Raw genomic sequence first — 18,944 nt, 5'->3', positions numbered from 1 at the left:
CGGACGCCGGGTTGTTGGGTGGAGGAGCTGCCCTCCGTGTTATGGAGCATTAACACTACTCCTAACAGGTCTACCGGCTTCACGCCTTTCTTCATGGTTTATGGGGCAGAAGCAGTCCTCCCCAGTGACATCCGTCATGACTCACCTCGCGTGGCGGCTTATGTTGAGACGGATAATGAACAGGCGCGCCAAGATGCTCTTGACTTGTTGGACGAACAGCGTGATGTGGCAGCAGCCCGTTCAGCGGTTTACCAACAAGACCTGCGCCGTTATCATAGCCGCCGGGTCAAATCCCGGGTCTTCCAGGAAGGCGATCTCGTGCTCCGGCTCATCCAGGATCAAACAGATGCACACAAGTTATCCCCGCCTTGGGAAGGGCCCTTTGTGGTCAGCAAGAACTTGCACAACGGGTCATATTACCTCATTGACATTCGGGAGCACAAAGATTCACGTAAGTCAGAGGAAGAGACCCGTCGGCCGTGGAACATAGCTCAGCTTCGGCCTTACTACACTTGAGCCACCGGCTCTCGTGGTGTACATATTTCTCTCAGCCATGTATATATTATGATAAGCAATAAAGCAGGACCTCTGTCCTTTTTTCTCCTCCAAATATGCACGTGTTGTTTTCATTGCAAGATTACATGATGACTTAAAGGAGGATCCGGCTTATGATCATATTCGAATTTAGCCGTAAGCAATAAGGTCACTTGGGGGCTTCCTGTTCAAACATGGGTCGTATTCGAACCAAAGAGAACATAGCTGTCGATACCCATTTGATTGGCAAAGTGCCGAGCTCATTGGGAGGTTACCTTTGGTCATATTTGAATCATAGTTTAACCCCTCTGAGAACCGACGTGGATCGTATTTGAATCAGCGTCGTTAAACAATTCTTAAAATCACTTGGGGGCTTCCTGTTCAAACATGGGTCGTATTCGAACCAAAGAGAACACAGCTGTCGGTACCCTCTTGATTGGCACCGCCACACCCACTGGGGGCTATATGATCGTATCCGAATCTTAGCTTAACCCCTTTGGGCCGGGTCTCTGGTCGTATTCGAACCGGAAGCCCCTAAGTTCTTCTGCTTTATCACAAGTTTTCTCTGATTATGTCAAGGTGTGTACAGCCGGGTTTCACCTTGCCGGCTTAACTTGGGTTTACAGTATTGCTGAACACAATGGGTGTTATAAGACAGGTAAACCGGAGTTACGGTACCAACCTTCTTATCCGGGTTATCTAAACCGGAAGTATGCTTGCCGGCCGTTAAGTATGTTCTTACGGCTGTATTCTGGATATAATTGAAGACAAGTCCTTTTTTGATTCATATTCCGGGTTATCTAAACTTTTGATTCTCAGGGCGGTAAGCCGCCTCGAGACTTGTGATTTTCCCTTCTATGCTGGATAATTAAAGGCACCTTTTTTGAAGTTAAGAAAAACAAATGATTGATTATGACTCGGAGAAAATATCAAAGAGACAACTTCAAAAGACTTTAGCATTCAATACGTGCACGATGGCACAGCAGAGATAAACTGTTGCACCTACTCTATTACAAAACTCATCAAGTCTAAAAGGGTGGAGCATTGTTTGGTAAACCGCCAGCCAAGTTATGATGCTTGCTGAGTTGAAGTCTCCGGCTCGTTCCTATCCTCTCCTCCGGCTGATCCCAAGACCTGGAAAGTTGATGACTTCCAGTCGATGCCGCTGAGAGCTTCGAATTGGGCTTCCTCGTCAATTAACCCGGCCGGGTCAATCTCCGGGGCGAAAGTGTGCTGACGAGCCGGCGGGATCAAGTTGAGGGCTTCATAGCGAGGGGTTGGAATCCTCTGATTCTCCGCATTGTAACCCGGCTGGTACTTGGTTAGATCTGTGTCGTTCCCGATAAGGGTGGCCACCGGGCGTACAGCCTTCACGCAAGCTGCGAAGTCCTTCTGATCGAAAGCTGAGCCGTCTTCCTTCAGGCTTGGGTAGCCAAGGGCGATGTCCGCCGGGTCTAACTCCGGCAGGAATGCCTTGGCCCGGCTCAGCGCGGCGATCGCTCCGGCTCTCGCAGAGGCCCGTCGCAGTTCTTGGATCCGCTGAGGCAGAACGGCGAGCCGGCGCAGGACTTCTGCCAGGTGAGTCGGCACCTCGTTGGATAGGGCAACCACAGCTAAGGCACGCTGTGACCCGGTGTAGAGCTGCTCCACCAGGGTATACACGGCCTTCAGCTTAGTGACCACGCTCTGGTTGAGGTTCGCACTTCTGGGACCTGTTTAACAGAATCAGATAAGCCGGCGACAAGGATGAATTATGAGATATAAACATTTTAAACTTGATGAAAGCCGGTGAGGCGACTTATCGAAGATGGCGGCCACCATCTGGGAAACCTGGCGCTTTAGGCCGGAGAGCTCCGCGGTCTTCTCGGCGAGAGTCTTCTCCGCCTGTTCAGCCCGGGTCACCAATGCGGCCTTTTCTTCGGCCCATGCCTTCCGCTCAGCGTCGAACTCCGTCTTCAGTTTCTCTTGCGCGGCGATGCTGGACACGAACTTGGCGTTTGCCTTCCGGGTTTCCATCTCTTGCATCTTCAGCCGGCTCGTGAGATCAGCAAGGTCCGTCTCCAGCTTCTTGCCAGCAGCCTGTATAAGTTTCCGGGTTATGGCATGAACAATTACTCTACAAATTCAAAGTCCCAAGTGTTTTCCAAGCAAAGACACTTGGCACTTGGGGGCTAATGCATATTGAACGTTTTCTATCTACATATTGCCGGTTCAAATGGAGTAAGCCGGAACCTAAGTCTACGACGTACTCAGTCATAAGTCGTTGACTTGGGGGCTAGCATGGTACAGGTAACTAAGCAGTAAATAAGAGGACAAAAGAATGTTACCTCAGACTTCTGCTGGATCTGGGTCACCATGGCAACCTCGGCGTCCCGGCTCTTGTGCACTTGGCTGATGTAGCCAGAGACGAGCTCTCCAATGCTCAGGTTGGTGGAGTCGGAGAGGTCCAGGTTCACCCGGTGGGGCTGCAGCAACTCCCCCTTAGCGGAGCACTTGGCCAGCACGGTAGGTCCCCCCGGCTCAACGAACTCCGTCCGGGTAATTACCACGTCCGGGTCATTTGTTGGTTGGGCCGAGCCGGAGGCCACCGGGTCAGCAGAAGCTTCTGCAGGCGCCGTGTCCATTGGAGTGGTGGCTTCGGGGGCGGAGGCAGCTGGCGGGTCTTGGACCGTCACCTCCGGCTCAGGCAAATCCGGCACTCCGGCCGACTTGGTTTTCTTCACCCTCTTGGTGAGCTTTGCCTGGGCACTGAAAGAACAACAAAGGTTAGTACAGAAAATATGAGTAAAGATCAGAACAACATGAGATGATTCTCGTTACCCGGGCGCGGTCTTGAAAGCCGGCAGATTCGACTGCATAGAGTCGCCGGAAGAAGGGGAAGTCTCCTGATAATTTGAGTCAGAAGAATTAAGTGGTTGGCGTATAACACCCGCAAAAGGATGAAAAGGGTACAATTTTGCGATCACCTCGGTCCGGCGTTTCCTTGATGCATCAGGTAACCCGGAGGAGAGGTCAGTGTCCTTGCTGGTCCGGGTGTGCCGCCGGCTCTCATGAACCTGTCGCTTCAAAATAAATTGAGGATCTTGGTAAGCCAAAGGATGGGAAAAGCTTACTTTCCGGGTTACTCTTCGGGTTTTCAGCCTTGGCAAGGGCTCCGAGTCGGAGGAAAGTATTGTTACCTCTTCAACTACCGGGTTACTAGCTCCGGTGTCCTCCTGTTGATAAACAGCATTGATAAGGCGGACAGAAATAAACGACAAGTATAACAAGAGCTTACAGGTTTATGAATTACCTCAGACTCGGAGCTGTCACTTAGCTGCAACAGCTCCGAAGCAGTGGGCCTACTTCCCTTCTTACGGGGAGCGGCTTTCTTGGCGGCTTTCTTCACCTTTCTGGCCTTCTTGGCCGCCTCATGGTCATATTTGACCCGCCAGAACTTGTCATCAGCCTGAAAAATACAATGATGATTTCTTCAAACGATTCAAAGGAAGGTTATATACAGAAGAAGATAGGATGATCAGATTGGCGGCTTACCGCTGGGGCTGGGTTGGTCTTGCAGAAGGGGGCTAACCCGGTCCTTCCATAGTCTGCCAGGCTCTCGTTCAAGAGAGCCTTGGTCATCTCCTCTGCAACGTCTTCAGGAAGATCATTGCGGCTGTGTCTCTAAGGGTCGTCCTTTCGGCCCGTGTACTCACACATTAAGCCGGGGCGGCGGCTCAATGGGATCACCCGCCATGAGATCCAGACCCGGACCAGATCGATTCCATTTAGACCATTGCCCAGGAGAGCCTTGATCTTATTGATGGTGGGAAGCAGAGGCTGGCGCTCCGCCGGAGTCAGTTTGTCTGACAATGGGTGTGTTGACTCCAGACGTGATGGGCGAAAGCCGGGCAGCGGACTTTCATCAGCCGGTGACGTGTCTTGGCAATAGAACCAAGTCATGTTCCAGTCCTATGGGTGGCTCGGCGGCTCAGCATAAGGGAAAAGACAGTCTCTTCGCCGTTGAATGGAGATGCCACCTAGCTCTAGACTTGGTCCATTGGCGCACTCATTCTGACGGTTTAAGTAAAAAAGCTCTCTGAAGAGCAGCATACTAGGTTCTTCTCCAAGATAAACCTCGCAAAAGACTTGGAAATTGCAGATGTTGGACACTGAGTTGGGTCCTATATCTTGAGGCCGCAAGTCGAAGAAGTTCAGAACGTCTCTGAAAAACTTTGAACCGGGCGGTGCGAAGCCCCGGCTCATATGATCCGTAAAAATCACTACCTCCCCGTCCTTTGGCTGTGGTCTCTCTTCTGACGGGTCAGGGGCACGGTAGGACATGACATCCTTCTTGGGCAGATATCCGGACTTAACAAAATCTGCTAGGGTCTCGTTGGTGACATTGGACCTCATCGAGTTGCAAGTAATGGGAGCTTTGGGAGGCATGGTGAAAGTCGGCGGTCTATGATAAAAGGAAAAACGTCCGGGTTAATTATGAGCCGGAGGAGATCTACAGTTCAAAGCTAAGGTGGCGGCTTATGAAGGGGACTAATGGTATACACCTAAGTGCATCAGGCTATATAAGCCGCCGAGGGATTGAGAGTAATTTGATTGTTTACAGGCCTTATCACAGCTAAGCCGGAAATTTTATGGCGCGTGGTTGTCTGTAAGCTGGGAGGTTTTACGGCGCGTGGTTTCTTTCAACCGGAAATGTAAACCGCCGAGATTCACTGATTGCAGTTTTTACTAAGTGTGGTAAAACAGGTTTCACACATTGCAGTAACTTTTTTGGATCAAAATGGTCGGGCAAAAGAAAAATTTCTAGACCTAGAAACAGAGGCGAGGGAGTTCTTGGGCTCAAACAAAGTTCCTATGCAGTAAAAAGAGAGCTGCTTGCGTGTAAAATGGGTGCTAAACAGTCACCGCAATAGTTCTATACAGATCTAAGATCAAAAGGAGCAGTAAGAAAGAAAACTACCGGAGTTTGTGGCAATGGTGATGAACTACGAAGAACACGGACGAACTACTCGAGCCCTAGTACGGATCTGCCCTATGGAGTAACGGAGACTCACCGGAGCTGGAGAGGAGCGGAGGTTGCCGCCGTTTGTCTGGTCCGAGTCAGGGTGATGCAGCGGCCAAGGTTGACGAAGACCGGGGGTGTGACGGCGGCGGCAGTAGCAGAGCTCGGGCAGAGGAGCAATGGCACGAGGAAGAAGATGGAGAGAGAAGTGGCTGAGAGCCCGTCGGGCCGGCCTATTTATAAGGCGAGCTCGTAAAGCGGGCGCGAGAATCAAGGAAACCGTGGCGTGGTTATCTCCCCTCACAACGCCTCGATTTTTGGGATGACAGTAAAGGAAAAGATCCGTTGCGGATCTGGCGGAGTAAAAAGCGGGCTTGATGGAAGATGACGTCACGGCGGATTATCCGGAGTCCAGAGGATGACGTCACGCCGGGTTATGGCCTTCACACGAATGGTAAGCCGGAGATTTTTTCTGTCGAAGGAGTTGAAGATTGACATGAGCCGGCTCAAATCAATCTGGGGCCTAATGTTGAGGATATAGACCTTAGAGTCACCCGCGAGGAGGGGCCGGGTTACTCATATGGTCACTGCTAGAAGCCCGGCGCCAAGCTTAAAGACGGTGGGCCAAAGATGGGCTTAAGACCCGGATATGGCTTAAGACCCGTAGTTACAATCATTATTATGGTAGAACTTGTAGTGTAAGGCAAGAATAAGTTGAGAGTCCGAGCCGGACACTCTTATGAGCCGGCCGGGACTCTGAGAGCTGCTGGGCGTCAGCCTCCCTATATAAAGGGACGACCCGGCAGCGGTTTAGGGACAAGAACAATCTCATCGAGAGCCGGGCATAGCAGTTTAGCTCCCTGGTTATCGAAACCTTAATCAATACCACATCAAACTGGACGTAGGCTTTTACCTTCACCGTAAGGGGCCGAACCAGTATAAACCCTCGTGTTCCTTGTCCCGCATTAACCCCTTCAAGCTTCCTAGTTGCGATGGCTCCACGACTAAGTCCTAGCTCGAGGACATCTGCCGTGACAATTCCACGACAGGTGGGGAAGCAAGGAAGGTAAAAGGAAACCACATTGGGGACTGGGTTTCAAAGATATTGAGATCTTCAACCTGGCACTGCTAGCCAAGCAGGCCTGGCGTCTGCTACAGAACCAGGAATCTCTAAGTGCAAGGATTCTAAAAAGTGTGTACTATCCTAACACCTCTATATTTCATGCACCCTTGGGCTCACATCCGAGTCAGATTTGGAGAGCTGTTGTAGAAGGCCGAGACGTCTTGAAACAGGGTCTGATCAGAAGAATCGGCAATGGAGAAACGACTGACATATGGGCGGATAATTGGATCCCTCGCGATCACATGCTTAGACCCTACGGAAGTCTGATTCCTAACCCTCCGGTGCATGTCTCGGAGCTGATCAACTCCACAAATGCATCATGGGACATGCAAAAGCTGCAGCAGGTTTTCATGCCGATGGACATCCAGGCAATTATTCAGATTCCTATTTGCACCCGAAATATCAGCGATTTCTGGTCGTGGCATTTTGAAAACAAAGGAAACTTCTTGGTCCGATCAGCCTACCGGATGCTGGTCTCAACAATCCAACGTAGGGAAGCATGGCTTGAAGAACATCCTGGCTCCTCGAGTACGTCGGCTGAAGAAAGCTCCTGGAAAATTTTATGGAAGACACTTGTTCCTTCCAAGATAAGCATGTTTCTCTGGCGCCTGTCGAAGCATTCCCTCCCAACGGAAGATGTGCGTTCCCACAGAAAAATGACGGACTCTTCTTGCTGCGGACTTTGCGGGGCGGAGGACTCGTGGAGGCACTCTATCATCAACTGCACCGTCGCGAGATGTACTTGGGCACTGGTGGATGAGGAGCTAGCGCAGCAGCTGGTCAGCACGACAGAACCGAATGCAAAGCAATGGCTATTTACCCTCATGGAATCCTTGCAGCATCACCAGTTCGTGCTCATCGCTGTAACTTTATGGGCAATATGGTCATCTAGGCGCCAAGCGATACACGAGGGCATCTTTCACTCACCTCAAGCGACTCATTTATTCATCAGAAGATTCATAGCTGAGCTTGACATGTGCAAGGAAAGCCGCCCATCAGTTTCTGTTGTGCCCCCAAGAGAGCCTAGACGACTACCAAAGATCCCACCACCGGGTTTCGCAAAGATTCATGTGGACGCGGGAGTTCGTCCGGGCAGAAGAGGGTCAGCTGCAGCAGTGTGCAGGGACAGACAAGGGAACTTCATAGCAAGCTCATCTTTGGTGATCCCAGGGCTTGACGATCCAGCCACCCTCAAAGTGATCGCATGCCGCGAGGCCCTTGCACTCGCTGAGGACTTGCATCTACAAAGCTTCATCGTGGCCTCGGACTCAAAACAAGTTATCTCAGACATCAACAAGGACGCTCGGGGAAGATACGGTGCTATCATTAGTTAGATCCGTAGTCAAGCAGAACCTTTTCAATGTTTCTTTACTTTTGAACGTAGGGAAGTGAATGTAGAAGCTCATAGCTTAGCTAAATTTTCTTTGTCTTTGGATCCGGGACGCCACTTCTGGTTTGGCCAATCCCATGATCTTAACCGTATCCCACATGTTGTGGAGTTTGATGAATAAAATTTAGTTCTACCCCTCAAAAAAAAAATCTAACGACCACACGTTTCTCAAAAAAAAATCTAATCTAAGGACCACACTTTCCTAAAAAAACAAAAAAACCTGAAAACCAGACTCCCCTAAAAAAAACTAACGACCAGACATTAGTCCATTATTACGGGAGGAGAAGAGAGAGACCATGGGATTGTACGTTTCCTAATTATGAGAGGGCTCCTGATTAAAATATGCCGGAACATATAAGGGATTAAGGGGATGTTTGCTGTCAACTAATTAAGCTTAAATGCATGCATTCAGTTATGGCTACGCCTTGGAACGGAAAATGCAAAAGCAATTAATTTCCAGATCCACAAACCGTTGATGATTAATAAAATTTAGAAGTTTAACAAATATTGAAGAAAAAACGAGGTTCTAGAGTACATATTCAATTTTTTTGGAAAATAAAAGCTTTATTACCTCAACGCCGGCCACATTATATGTTTTGTACTATAGAAAAAATCCTCAGTTTTTTTCTATTATATCATTGGGAGAATGTAGGCTCTTTGTTCAACGATCATAATCTTATCGAGCACGAGCGGCGCTTGACGACCAAGTTCCTTCACCCGGTCAATCCTGGTTGATGTCAACTGATGTTTACTCCGTAGCGAAGCATAACTCGCAAGGGTAACATTCGCGTCTAGCTCGTTGATATTGGGGTTTTAGTCATAAATTGTCACTTGCCCGGACGCAATTCGATGGCAGGTGTGTCATGTTGTGTACCAACTAATTGTTTTTGGATTGACCATGTTCGAACACATTATGATCATGAAAACACTGCGGCCAATGTAAGGCAAGACAGGAAAAAGGATAAGTGGCAACGCGGGTGAGGTGTCGTGTTGACGTAGGGGGCATGGACCTTTGGAAGTAAGGGTTAGCTGAGTTGATATTTTTTCCACCCGTTGCAACGCACGGGCATGTTTGCTAGTGTTCCTCTAATATTATTTCAGACCTTACCCTTTGGTCACATAGGTTGAAGGTTGGAACCCTTAGGGATCATGCCGGCTTGTGGAGTGATTACCTTTCCTCTCGTATCCCATAAACTCCCATGTAAAAAACTTACATTGAAATATGCTCAGGTGGGGAGCCCCTGGTGACAGTTTAAAAAAAAAAAACAAAGGGGCAAGCTGAAGGAAGTTCTCAAACCGCTCAAACAAAATGCAGGTTAATTAGCAGGATGATACTTTACTGCATGACATGCGGCACACTGGATTCAGCAAGATCAGAAACCAGGAAGAAATAAAAATGCAGGGGAACTCCATAGAGATCTGCATGGAGTTTTCCTGGTCATTCAGGGGAACTGGCCTACCTTGGATCATCAAACTATTGCTAGTAATAAGTATTCTTAAATAAGAAACGTGTTCGGCTAATCAGGAAGCGATGCCACAAATACATGGTGATATTTTTGTTGTTGCCTGTTCTTGGACCAAGGGATGGATACTCAGCTCAGGACTCATGAGACTGTTCTGCATTGAAAAACAAATTCTGGTTTGATTGATTTGGGCAACACTCTCTTCAGACTTGAGAAATGGAATTCCGAAAATTCAGACCGCTCTTTACACTCTCTGTGCATGCAACAAATGTATCAGAAAACAGAACTTCTTCATCTACACTGTTAGGCCAGGTGAAGAAGGTTTCAACAAGTCCCTACAGAAAGAAGGTTTTAACAAGTCTTGTTAAAACCATCTACCTGCCGAAACTATTTTCTTGATCTGGTCACCGGAGAGAGTTCCATGCTGCAGGAGGGCGTTGGCGAGGACATGGAGCTCCCTGCTGTGCGCCGTGAGAATCGTTTTTGCGTTACTGTAAGCCTTGTCCAATAATGCCTTCACCTCCTCATCGACCAGGGCCGCCATTGACCCGCTCATGGTCGCCGCGCGCCCACCATCGTCGTAGGAAAGAAGGCCGACCCGTTTGCTCATGCCATACTTGGTGACCATGTCCATCGCCAACTGAGTCGCCTGGCTGAGATCAGAGAAGGGGCCGCTGGTGACCCCGGTCTCTCCAACTAAGAGCTCCTCGGCCACCCGCCCACCCATGAGGACATCCAGTCTCGCCAGCATCTGCTTCCTCGACTGTTCGAGCTCGCCATCTTCTCCCGGCAGTTGTGTCACCATGCCAAGTGAGTTTCCCCTGGGGACAATGGTGGCCTTGTGGACGGGGTCGGCGCCGTCTGTGAGGATAGCAACAAGGGCGTGCCCTCCCTCGTGGTACGCGGTCATCTTCCTGGAGCGATCAGACATCACCGCTGACTTGCGCTCGCTGCCCATGATGATCTTGTCCTTGGCGTACTAGAGGTGATCCATCCCAACAGCACCTGCTCCATCCCTGGAAGCCTTGAGAGCGGCGTCATTCACTAGGCTTGCAAGATCTGCACCTGAGAACCCAGGCGTCCCCCTCGCGATAGTCATCACATCCAAACCCTTGGCTTTCAACACCTGCACGGGAGAAATAATGGAGAAAAAGGTCAAAGCCTCGCATCAGACACGGCGAAAAGCAAGTACACCTTGTATTATATACCTTTGACAAGTGTGCCTCCAGGATCTGCTGTCGACCCACAACATCTGGAAGCGGAACATGAACTTGACGGTCAAAACGCCCAGGCCTTACAAGGGCGTCATCTAGCGACTCAACGAGGTTGGTTGCTGCGACGACGATGATCCCTTCATTCTGCTTGAAGCCATCCATCTCAACAAGCAGTTGGTTCAGAGTCTGCTTTGACCACGATGGTTCTTCTGCAGTTCTGCGCCCACCGACGGCATCAAGTTCATCGATGAATATTATGCAAGGAGCTCGCTTCCTTGCCGCAGCGAAGAGCTCCCTCACCCTCTTTGCGCCAACACCCACATAAGTCTCCTCGAAAGCACTGCCACTGCACGCGAAGAAAGGGACGCCGGCTTTCCCAGCCACGGCCCTTGCCAACATGGTCTTCCCTGTGCCAGGTGGGCCCACAAGCAAAATACCCTTTGGAAGCTTGCCACCAAGGCGGTTGAAACGCTGCAAAGCATACAAAACTTACTAGGTTAACAACAGAAGCAGTTATTGTATTAAAACACCTGCACACAGGTTGATGGCGATGCCGCACTCACATATGGATCTCGTAGGTAGTGAACTATGTCCTCGAGCTCAGCTTTGGCTTCATCGACCCCCTTCACGTCACTGAGTTTCGTGCTCGAATCCCTAGGCACTTCTTTCAAACCTTCAAACTTGCCGACCTCCGCTTCCTCCAGTTTACCAATCGCATAGACTGCAAAGCCAGCAACTACAAGGCCTCCAGAGGTACGCAGAAGCTGCTTTTTAAGTAGGCCTTTCTCTACCATGTAATAGGGTGCACTAGCTGTACCAAGAACACGTCCTTCCTCCCTTGCTGCATTTGAAATTCCTGCTGCATAGAGAACAGAATCCATCAGTGCACACAAAAGTTGTCAAGCCAAATTGCATGTCGTTCATCTGTAAAAGGCACATACAACTCCTAATTAATTAGTAGATGTGACGACAGAAAAGGCGGATACCTTGACTTAGCCTTTTGAAGTTCTGTATGACTCCTTCTGTATCACCCCTATAAAACTCTTTAGGAAGAGAAGCGGTGTCAGAGTGCATGCCCCGTATCCTCTGACCAGCGAAACTTGATCGGTACCTCTGTTGTAGATTTCTAAGCACACTGCCTGCATTAATTAAACACCAAGCAGAAACTTAATCCATGGCAACAGGCACCCAGTAAGGTGTAGAATATGGTAAGGTCTAGATTCTACTAAGAAGAGGAAAAAGAAAGCATCTCTCTAACTGAAAACAGGATATTCAGGCACAATTCAGTCATGCTACTACTAGTTGCAACCATATATACCTGCACCAGTAGTTGTATTTGCAGCAGGTGTGTTGGAATGTAACGTGGGCTGCCCTCTGAAGTTTTGTATAACTCTTTCTGGATAACTCCTAGAAATGTTGCTACGAAGAGAAGCGGCGTGAGAGTGCACGCCCCGTATCCTCTGCCCAGCAGAGGTTGATCGGTACCTCTGTAGTAGGTTTCGAAGCACCCTACCTGCATTAATTAAGCACCAGTCAGAAACTGACTTTCTCCATGGCGACAGGGCAACCAACTTGGCGTATAATAACGTAATAAGATCCCAAGTTTACACAGAAGAAGAAAAACAAATCATCTGTCTATTAGTTGAATAATACTCCCTCTGTTCCTAAATACTCCCTCCGTCCAGAAATACTTGTCGGAGGAATGGATGTATCTAGACATATTTTAGTTCTAGATACATTCACTTTTATGCATTTCTCCGACAAGTATTTCCGGACGGAGGGAGTATAAGACTTTTTAGAGATTCCAATAAGGGACTACATACGGAACAAAATGAGTGAATCTATACCCTAAAATATGTCTATATACATCCGTATGTAGATTGTACTGAAATCCTAAAAAGACTTATATTTAGAAACGGAGGTAGTAGTATATTGGGCACAATTAACTGGGGCTTCTTTTAGGTGCCGGTTGCCACATAGGTATACTGATTAAAGCAGCAATTTATGCGGTGGAAACAGCCATATATACCTGCGCTGGTAGTTGTATTTGCAGCAGGTGCCCTCAGAGAAGGAACGGAGGCCGCTGACACAATCTCATTGCAAATCGCATTCGCCGATCGATGCCTCGCAAGATGCCTTGCAGCCTGTGACATACACACATAGGCACACAAAGATTAGGTTGAGCAGAAGGGGATAAAGAAAATTGGCAACCAGTAAAGCAGCATCGATCTTTCAGTGTGTTTTCTGGAATGCAGACACTGCCTCTTGCAGTTGCAGAATCAGCATCATGTATAGAAGAAGAATTCCTGACAACCTCGACGAACTCTAGCCATCGATCGCAATGCAAGGCCCCGTGTTTTTTTAGGACTTGAACAAACCTTCAGTAAGACTCTCTGCAGTCTACACACGACTAATCGAACAGCCGCCTAACGCGGCCATGCTTGGGAGCTCAGTAAAATTACTGAATACCATATGAGAACCAACCAAACTACCCTGGGAATAAGTGATACTCAAAGATCAAATGGCTGGAGCTGAGGTACAAGCAAGATCATCCTGGACAGTGGCGTTTTGTCTCTCCACAGTGAGTGGTTCATGCCAGACTCGTCCATCTACCAACCTAGATCCGCCGGACCAAAATACGACAGGAGCGAAGCTAGCGACTTTTTTAGACTGGATCCATGAAATCTTCCTGCAAGCGCACATGAACCTACCCTCTCGCGCGCTCGTCCGCCTCCCCGCCCGAGGCGCCTTCCGCCAGAGGCTGGGGCCGGAGGAGCATCCCGCCGTCGTGGAAGCGCCCGTCGGCTGACGACGCCTGGAAGCGGGACGAGAACTGCGACTCCAAGCCGACGGCCAGGGCTCTGGGCAAGCACGCGACGCGGTGGTGCGGAACGTGTTCGGGGGTGGGAATGGGCGCCGCGCTGACGAACGGCGGCGGTGGTGCCGCACCCGCCGTCGGCGCGCAGTCGTGGATGTCGCCAACTTATTTTTTCCTTTCCAGCCCGGCCCGGAACCCATTAGCTTTCGTTACACAGGCTTCGGGCCTTCCAAGCGGGCCATGAACCAAGACAAAAGAATTCGTGGAGAAGAAGCAGATCGAGCACAGTAGCCCACAACGATCAAATCAACTGTTATTTTTGCTGATTACAATTCGGTGAAGTAGATTTTTTTTAACAATGATCATCATGGTAGCTATTCGATTGTTTTTGCTATAAATTGATCAAACCTTGCCCCTAACTGAATTTACAATTATTTACCGTGTAACATAGACCGTACAAAATTTATGTGCTTTCTTTTCAGACACGGAAGCTCCAAATTATACAAGAAAAGATATAGGGCTAGTGTCGAGGGATAAAAGGGGCGAACGAAAATGTACATACTACCTCCAATCCGAATTAATAGACGCAACCTCTACACAACATTGTATAGAGGCTGCGTCAATTAATTAATTCGGGTCAGATGGAGTAGCTAAGAACACAAAGACAAGAGAAAAGAAGAGAGGGGGGGAGACACAAACCTTGCAAGCCGCGGAGAAGGCGGCGCGCCATGCCATTGCCATTGCCATGGAGGACACGCGCGTTAACCCTATCGGATCGGATCGGACCGATGCTTTTTTTTTATCGCTGTTCAAACGAAGGAGCAGCACTAGAAGTGGAACACGAAGCAGCTTGATTTTCCCTCTAGCCTCCTCCTCCTCGTGTATGCTATTCCTTGTTTACCATTATATATGTTTCTCTAGTATAGACCAAGACTATAGAGACGAGGGCCATTGACTAGGTGTTTGTGTATATATGCATGCATGACATGCACAGAGAGCCTCTTCCCAACCGGGCGGGCAAGTTAATAGTGCTGCGTGCTTGGACGACAAGGTAGCTAGGCTGGCTCGAGCTAGCTAGTGCGTGGTAAATTTGGACCTAGCTGCTTGACGGTGCGTGCGTGGTAATTAAGCCGGCCTTGTTCTGAATTTAGGCACGCAAAGTACGTTGGCTTGTGAACCAAGTAGATAGTGGGTTACCTTCCCCGTTTGTACTTCCGTCTGTCGGTCTATGCATGCTTGGGAGAGGGTTCGATTTGTCTTGAAGAAAGAAACTTGATTAGCGCGGCGCAACTCTCTCACGCAGACGATCTGTGGCGACCGACCATCCTTAATTAGTACAACGATCCTATTTCATATTTTACCTTTCTTTCCTGTCAGTAAAGGTTTCGTGGTGTAGTTGGTTATCACGTCAGTCTAACACACTGAAGGTTTCGTGGTGTAGTTGGTTACAAGAAAGAAGACCGGAGGCAGCGAAATACGTAGTAGCTCGACAGCTCGGCGTCTGTCTCGAGTGAGCCTCCACGATAATTTTCGCCGTGCCCACCTCACCTCGAACGCAGTTCCAATCGCTTTTTAGACAGACATGTTCAGCGTGAAGAGCATCCGAGGAGGATGCCACTTTCCAACGCCGCCGTGAATATCGCAATTCGCAAAGAGCTGTCTCGGATGCCACATGCCCACGCTTTCGGATGCGCCCACGCGGACACGGTGGTGTGGATGCTGAGCTTTGCGGGCCATGGTTCCACTCCACGACCTGCGTTTTTCGAAATTGCTGGCATTTTTCAATAGCTGTATAGATTTCGAGAAATTAAAAAAACGCATTTTCAAAATTTGTTCCTGTTTTCAAAAAATATTTGCGCCTTTTCAAATAATGTTCACAGATTGCAAAAAAAAATGAATTTCTGAAAGGCATTCGTGTTTTCAAAAATGGTTCACAACTTAAAGAAGCTTACAGTCTCAAAAAATGTTTGTGTTTTCAGTTTTTTGTAAAAATGCCCGCGTTTCAAAAAAAATGTGCGCGTCTCGAAAAAATGTTTGCGTTTTTTAAATTGTTCCCCTTCTTTTTAATAAAACACTGCAGTAGTCACGATACATTTGTTCACTACAGTACCCACTCCACGGTCCATGCAATGAGCTGGCTCACTCAGGATGTTCTCGTGCCACAACCCTCCTATTTTGATGCAAAGAGTGTCAAATAGGAGGTCTAAAAAAGGCCTTCCCGTAAACCTTCCCCAATAACTGAACCACTAAGCTTTCACGCTCGCCTCCCAAGCTGGTCGAGATGAGACCGGTTTGGCCAATCCACGACGTCCACGTATGCTGCACCGATTCGACCAAATTTTGCATGGGGTGTTATTTGTAAAATGGCAAAATCCCCACCAACAACGAAATCCCTAACCCACAACCAATCCCTGCCCCCCCCTCCCTCAAATACCCATCCACGGCTGGTGTGCCAATCTGTTAGTTGCCGTCATCTCCAATCTTGCCACCCCCATTCTCTCATCGGCAACACCTCCCTTTCTGTTGCCAATGTTCGCTGCTAGCTCCTCCGTTCTGTTGTCCGCCGGTGGGCAGTGTTGGTGCCCCTGATGTGGTGCCCCGTCTGGCGCAAAAAGGTGAAGATGTACGTGTCGATGGCGGAGAAGCAAGAAACCTGGATTTTCTATAAACGCGTCAACCATGGGGCTAGTCGTCAATTTGGAGCATGCATTTTCATGGTTTTGGTGATTTTGGACCGGAAAGGTGCCATTTTTTCCATTGCATATGTTGTTTGATATGTGACTTGTGATTTCTGGCACTAGAAATTGGAGTATGTTGAGTACCTTATTGACAAGCACTATCTCAATGCTAATGCTGTTGTGGATGCACTTGGTGCTGCAGAGGTGAGAAGGGAGTAACTTCATATTGCACATGAGCATAACACAAGGAATGCAGCCGCCACCAGCAGTACTAGACGGGGCATGAGGAATGATCAAGCTGGGAATGGCATGACAAAGCAACAAGCTTTTGCACTCATGAAGCTAGGGAGAGAGCTAGTGGTGTCGGCGAAGATGCAAGTTGTAAGTGCTTGTCGTGGGCATTGTTGTGTTCTCCATGTTGAAGAACTAATGCAAGTTTCATGATGGTGCTAGATGCAAGTGCCCAGATGATAATAGGTTCATTTTACTCATGATGATAGTGTATTTTGGATGTACTGCTGTTTAGGTTAAGTTTGAAGTTAATGCAGTTGTATCTGTTGTTATGTTATTTGTATGAACTTGTTTCTGGCATCTTCTATGTATGAACCTGTTGTTATGTTTGGCAATTTATTGTTGATGCTAGTGTTTTATGGTTGAACCTGTGTCTTCATGTGAGAAATGATCATATAGTACCAAACACGTGAGCCCAATTCCAGTTCAGTTTGGCATTAACCAAAGTAGGAATTTGGCATTTTAAATGATGAAACTGATTGTACTAAGCAAAATGACCAAACACATTGGGATTTTGGCATTGTAAATGACCAAAACTGAAGAAAGATAACAAAATGACCAAAGCTGTTACAACAAAGTTAATTGGAATACAAGCAAGCTACTGACAAGTAGAAAACACCATGACGAGAATATGTTACCTGTTGAAAACCTCAGAAATGTTATTCAGTAGTATGTCACATTTTGGGATATCACTATGAAATGCCCTTAGTCAAGTGCTTGGGTCCAATTCATGTAGCCATTTGTGTGCATCACAACATCATCATTAATAGCCTTCATTTCTTCCATCCTGTGCTCATACTTCTTCATTGTGCTACTCCTTGTTATATATTCAAGGTTGATTCTTATGAATATTTCCTTTGAAATGTCGCTAGAAGTTTTGCCACATATGTCTGACACAGAACATTTGTTCTGACTCAGGAAACACTTCACTAATTGCATTAATGAGACCCTGCACATTACATGCAACGCAAACAAAAAAAATAGTACATCAACTAACTAGGCAATGAAAACATGGGGAAAAGAGCATGATTAACAACATGAAACTACCTTTTGTTTGTCTGACATTATAGTCCAAGGTGCTGTGCTAATGATGCCATGACACGATCTCTTTTAAGTGTATCCAGAATCCAGTTCCAAATTGGCGCGTCCTCCACTTCAACAACATCAAAGGCTATAGTAAAGATGCACCCATTTGAGTCAGCACCTACAACTGCAAGCAATCGTCCTTTGTATCTAGTCTTAATATGACAACCACCTAGAAAGACCACTGGCCTGCATCCCTGAAGAAAGCCACTCTTGCAAGCATCAAGGCACATGTATAGTTTTGTAAACTTTGCTGCCCCATCAAGCGACACGTAGAAGTTTATCCGGGGATTGCTCCTACTGATCTCATTTGCATAATTCTGGAGCTGGTTGTACAACATTTCTTCATCACCATGAATTAGTTTCATGGCCAGCCTTCATGCCCTCTATAATTTCATCCTTCCAGGTGTCATGTGGCATTCTTTCTAAAGAATGTTGAAAAGTTCATGAGGTTCATGTCCTGGTCTGCCCTAAATCTCTCCAACTATCTATGTGCAAGGACATGATTTGTGAATGCTGCCGTAGTCTTGCACTTGTTGGAACAAGTGTGCCCATCCATATACCCTTTGATTGTGAAAGCCTTTGTACTATTGTTGAAGAAGCCCACAAGTAGCAAGTGCAATCTGCATCACACTTTGGTTTCAATCTTATCCGCTCTATATTCATCTACATGATCTTTTTCCAAGCCTATTTAATTAGGTTTATGCTCATTTGCAGCATCTCTTCCTCAAGCATTTTTCTTGAGGTTCATCTTCATCTACATTATGAGGTCGCCATCTCCCTAACCTATTACATCGTCAATGTCAACAGGAGTCGAGTGACCATAGCGTACTACTCCCTCTGTACCGAAGTACATGTCGCTGGAGTAGGTGAACAGAGCGAGCACTGTACTTGGAGGACAACCTGAGTGACCGCCAGTACAATTTTTCTGTTTTTCCTTAAACCTTTCCGTTTTTCGTAGCCTCTGTTCTTTGTGGTAAAACATGCAAATAAATCCCTCTAAACCGCACGGCACGGGAAAGAAAGTACGGACCGGCCGTACGGACGCAGCGCAAACTGCCACTCCACTGCGCTCCCATCCATCCATCTGAGTGCACACACTTCCGGTCCCGCCGGCACGCAAGGCCAGCCCCACGCACACGCGCCCACACAACAGTAGATCTGCGCGCACTCCGGCCACAGCCATCGCACCGCCGCACCGCCGGAGTAGGTGCGGGTTCACTTCATTCCATCCGACCCGAGGCGCCACCTCGCCCTTGCACGCCGGCCCCACTCCAGCCCGGCCCATCTCATCCCATCGGCCCCGCCGCACCGCAGCAATTATTCCCCTCCGCTACCTCATCGGTGG

The 18,944-nt window shown here is 48.2% G+C and overlaps 1 pseudogene; it reads right to left on the bottom strand.

Annotated features, from left to right (window-relative positions):
• Positions 1 to 9,369: 9,369 nt before the first annotated feature.
• On the bottom strand, positions 9,370 to 13,730 carry LOC123123710 (ATP-dependent zinc metalloprotease FTSH 5, mitochondrial-like; annotated as a pseudogene).
• Between the last annotated feature and the right edge of the window lie 5,214 nt (positions 13,731 to 18,944).

The sequence above is a fragment of the Triticum aestivum genome, chromosome 5D, assembly GCF_018294505.1.
Source record: "Triticum aestivum cultivar Chinese Spring chromosome 5D, IWGSC CS RefSeq v2.1, whole genome shotgun sequence".
NCBI lineage: Eukaryota > Viridiplantae > Streptophyta > Magnoliopsida > Poales > Poaceae > Triticum > Triticum aestivum.
This window is presented reverse-complemented; position numbering and strand designations above follow the sequence as displayed.